Source organism: Primulina huaijiensis, chromosome 1 (genome assembly GCF_012295235.1).
Source record: "Primulina huaijiensis isolate GDHJ02 chromosome 1, ASM1229523v2, whole genome shotgun sequence".
Classification (NCBI taxonomy): Eukaryota; Viridiplantae; Streptophyta; class Magnoliopsida; order Lamiales; family Gesneriaceae; genus Primulina; species Primulina huaijiensis.
Window position 1 is genome coordinate 14,734,583 of NC_133306.1, and position 5,481 is coordinate 14,740,063.

Here is a 5,481-nt window from a genome sequence, read left to right on the forward strand (position 1 = left end):
ATGTATGTATAATATAACAATAATAATTGATTAAATATTTATTGTATCAAAATTAAAATACAAATCAAGATAATAACTTCAATGGTATCAAGCATTTGATGTAAATTGATAACAACAAATAATTCATTTTTATACCTACAATAAAAAAGAAATAAGCAAAATGAAAAGAAATAAAGAAAGAATATACAAAATATAAACAATCTTACTTCACCAAGAATTCATCCTCTTCACTTTGACATAATAGATTTAACTTTTCATGAACTTACTTTTGATCAACACTAAAAACATCACTCATAATTTGGAAAATGAAAAATATATTGGAACTTAGAACTTTTAAACACACTCACATTATATTTTACAATGAGATAGAATGATTCTCAAGCTAGCACAAGGCCTCTATTTATAGGCCAAATGAGAGAAAGGGTCAAAAATTTTATTAATGCCATGTAGTTGTAATAGTAGTCTTTGTCTCCTCCAACTTCAATTCCATGTCCCTTCTTTCAATGCTTTGTTCTAGGACTTTAATCACCGAATTTGACTCAGCTCAAAAGAGCAAACATATGAGGAATTGTCTGTAGATGAATTTGGCTACTTGGTTCACCTCATTTGGTTAAATATTGATATAGTTATGATTTTTTTACTATATGCTGGTTATGGTGAAAGTAAATTTGTCCTCCTTTTGATATTTTCACAATTTGATCATCTTAACCAACTTTTTAGGCAGTCATGTCTTCTGCAAAGTTGTAGATAATTTCTTAAGGATTTCAAAAATGTTTGAATCACCTCCATTTGAATTTTCTATCTTGAGTTATCATTATTTTACCAACACGTAGAAAACCTGAAAATAAAACATATTTAGTAAGAAATATAAACACACAATACTAAAATAACATAATTTTATAATTTTAATTAAACTTAAATTTTAAAATATAGGTTTTAACATATAATAAATTATTAATTTTAAGTTTCATCAGCTGGCCTAGGGGTGAGCCAGGTGGGTCCTATAGGGTCTAAGGAAGCTGGGTAAGGGTTGGGCTAGGTGCTGGAGCGGCTGGGTGTGCTGTGGCTCGAGCCAAAAGTTGGAACCGTGAGGAGCGAGGGGCACTCCAAGTAGTGCAGCTGGTGTCTTCCGAGTTCAGAGCTTCGTGCTTGGGGTTCTAGGGCTGGGGCTGGTCTGGGTAGGGTCTGGCCGTGGTCCAGGGAGGGTTATGGTGTGCTGGGCTCGGTGGTGGCTCAGTTGGAAGAATCCTAGGCTAATTAGGAGTCCTAGAGCTACTATGATACACGCACACACACACATGCAGTACATGGTCACGTTTCGGCATGGTTTGAGCGAGCTATGGATAGATTCTATGGTTCAAGGTCAGTAGGGTCCCTAGGTGGGTTGGCTAGGGTTTGGATCGAGGTGGTTCAGGCGTGGCTCGAGTAAATTGGGAGATGGCTCGGGTGGTTCGATAAGGTGTCAAATTCGAAAATTAAAAGGCTAAAATTGAATCCATGGGTCCACGAGTGTGGCTCATGACGTGGAAGGGTAGAATAAATACTAAAAATGTTATGTTTAAAATTTGGGATCAAAATATTTAGTTTTGGATTTATCCGGGATTTAATCGTCGCACGAAACGTTAATTAAAGAATTAATTGAAAAGACTAGTTTTAAGCTTCATAAAAATATGGAAAAATTATATTTAAGTTTAAATAATTATTTAGAATAATCCCATGTCATTAAAAGTGAAAAAAAGATAAATTCAAGAATTTTTACGTCCAGGGGCAAAACGGTCTTTTTACACTTAGGAAAATACGAAAACGTTTGGCAGCGTCCCAAAGGCTCATAACGCATGTTAAAGGATATTATATGATTTAAATGATGAATTTGATGATAATATGTATTTTTAGGATTTATGGTAAAGCTGTGCACTTTATATTGTTTAAAATGCTATTTTTGGAAAGCTGTCTTATTTTATGATTTTTATAAGAAAAGGAAAAATATTTTGAGAGATGTGAATTGACTGTGACAAATGATATGATATATGATTTTGTGGAGATGACGTGAGGGCCAAGGCCCCAGAGGGAACCCATATTCGGGCCAAGGCCCTAGAGGGACCCCGTTTACGGGCCAAGGCCCCAGAGGGACCTCGTCTATGAGGAAAAGGCTCCAGAGGGATCCCGACGATTGTATTTCTATTGTGGAGCCTAGTGCCACCCCCATGGAACATGTGGAGCTAAGACTGCAGTCGACCAAATGATAAAAGCTAGTTACTTTCAAAGATCAAACTTCAACCAAAATGATATATGATTGAAAGCTTATGATAAAAATGATTTTATGATATATGATTTACGATGAGGATTAAAGCTATTTTTAAAATGATTTATTTATGCTTAAAGCTATTTTTAAATGATTTTACGAATTATGATTTAATTATGCTAAAATGATTTTTATATGGTTTATTTATGTTCAAAAGCTATTTTAAATAAAAGTATGATTTTAATGCATGTGATTGTATATGTACTATTAGCTATCCATGTTTAGAACATGCTGAGTCTTTAGACTCACTAGGTTTGTATGATGCAGAATTCGATGATTTATGGGAGGTGCTGACGATTGAGTGGATCGAGTGCATCAGTACACACCAGATGCCCTTTATGTTTCCACACTAGCTAGATAGATAAATGATTTAAAGATTATGTTAAGGATTTTTATTAGAGATATTTTTATGCTTAATTTTTATTGTTAGCCGATCTTTTTAAAGGTCGATTTAGGAATTTTGGTTAGTCGATGATTTATTATTTTATTTTATGCACTTAAGATCACATATGTTAAATTATTATGATTCAGGATTATGTTAAATTATTTTATTTAGTAATTTAGAATTTATGATTTAAGATCAGGAAAAAAAAATCTAGGTTGTTTCAGATAGTGAGTGTTGCGAATCATAACCTTAAAACTACTTAAAAATTTGCGGAAAATAAAAATTTTTCTTATTTAAATGGTAAACTCTTGCCTTCGGAATTTAAATAAAATGATCAACAAAATTATTGAAAATAATCCAATTACAAAATATTTGTATGGCATAAAAAAAATATCATTCATCACTAATATAAAAGCATTATCCAAAACGAGCATTTACAAATACTTGTTTGCTAGCAAAATCTTGAATAAATAAAAATAAGAGTAAAAGTTTAACGTGCATAAAATCCTTTCATAAACTGGGCGGTCCTCGGGTTTGTACTGCACACATCCCAAGCTACTCACTGGTCCCCACCTCTCGTCTCCTCGAACTCGTCGTCACCTGCATAAATCAAATCTAGTGAGTCTAAAGACTCAACATATATAAACTGAGAATAACAAGTAATACATAATAAAACCACAAGCATTTAAAAGTAGCAACTACATACTTAAACTCTGAATATACTTAGAAAAACATAGGCGTGCCATAATTTCATAAATGTGCTACATCATACATACTTAAACATGCATAATTATCATCATTTTGCGTAGAGATATGTTTCGAAGCAAGTGACCCATAACATAATTCACCTGATCAAACTAAACCACAGTACTGAGCTGATAGGGATCATCATAGACTTTCGACCGGACGTCCACTCCCACATGCATAAGATCCCCGGTCATGCTTTACCCGGTGGATTGGTCCTTGGTCATGCTTTAACGCTTCCCACTCCTGATCAAAACCCGATCATGCTTTACCGGGGTGAAGAGATCCCCGGACACGTTCTCCGGCTTCCAAACCCGTTCGTAATTGGTCACAAGACAATTCGTATACTTCAAAAACATAAAATATTTTCTTTTTACACGTCGAACATACTAACACATTATACATGCCTGCCCAAGACTAAAAAATCTAGAATACCTGACGCTCGGGCGGTAACATTTTACCGCTCGGGCGCGCTCCGACCTCGGGCGCGCTCCGACCAGAAGCCCTGGTGCTCGGGCGGTAAAATCTTACCGCTCGGGCGCTGCAAAGCTTGCTGAAAACATTTTTGATAGAATCACAATTTGAGCATTCATACGAAAAAATCATAACCCCACTCGAATCTTGTCCGAAATTACGAATTTAGTGTCAAATCGAATATATCAAAAAGTACTACGTCTTATATTTTGAAAGTTTTTCCAGAAAATCGATCGAAAATTCGCAGGATTCGAAATGATAGCAGATTAAGTTTTTGAGATCTAAAAACTGTTCCAAAATCGTTTCAAACATCATTGCTCAAACTTTGCATAACATATACGGATTTTTACATACAATATGCATCAAAAGATTTACTATGACAAAATCGATGCAGAAAATGAAAGAATATACATTCCTTGATGATTTGAACCCATGAAACGACGAATAACGAAGCGAGGAGATGTGAGAACCGATCCGGGAAGACTTGTTGCACGTTTCTTGCTACAAAACGAACTTCAGTCTGCTGAAAGAAATCGAAGGGGAGGGGTTGGCTGGTGGAGACTCTAAGAACCATTGTTTTTCTCTTCAAATTCAACGTATGTGTTGTGTGTGCCGATGTGTGTGTATAGCATTTAAGTGTGTGTGTGATTAGGGAGTTGAATTAGGGGGTTAATTAGATTAATAAAAATACTAGTAACCAATTAAAATGCTATATAAAATACTAATCTCCCACTAACTTACTAGAACCCCTAATTTAAAAAAAAAACATGCACGTGTCAAATTTTTAATATTTAAACCCCCCAACTATACAAATTTGTATTTTCGAAAAGCTTAAAAGCTTAAAATTACTTAATAAATTAAATTAGGTTTTAAAATGCTTAAAATTTCATAAATCATTTAAAATATCAATTCTTTTGACTTGAAATAAAATACCACATTTTTTTCATAAATCGCCTAAATCGTCATCGGTCTCTTCTCCCGATCCTGTATCGAATATTAGCCTGAATTATAAATTCAAGAAAACGTTTTAATGTACATCAAGTAAACATGTAATAATTTCAAATAATGCAAATCATAAATCGTGCATCGCTATACTCATTTTAAAATTAAATAAATAATTTAACGATTTAATAAATGCATGGGTTTACGTGTATTGATATTTGGGCTCTACAATTTCTTCCCCACTTAAATAAATTTTGTCCTCGAAATTAAATCTTACCAAACAACTCTGGGTAGCGACTTCTCATATTTGCTTCGGCCTCTCAAGTGGCCTCTTGCTACTACTTAAATTATAACTCACCCAACTGTAGGTTATCTGCAAGTAATATATTTCGTAAGTATGAGATCGATCCACAGAGATGTTATTTTAAGTTTAAATTTATTAATTTATATATTACCAAATGCAAGAAAAAAGTTTACAAATTATAAATTTTGTCAAGGCTCGAGGATTTATTCTTGGTTTATGCAATATTGTTTAACTAAAAGTAAAACAAAGGAAACCACCATAAATAATGTTTCCAAGAAAATTATATATTTAAACACACACCTAATATAATATAGTTCCCACTATAGAAAA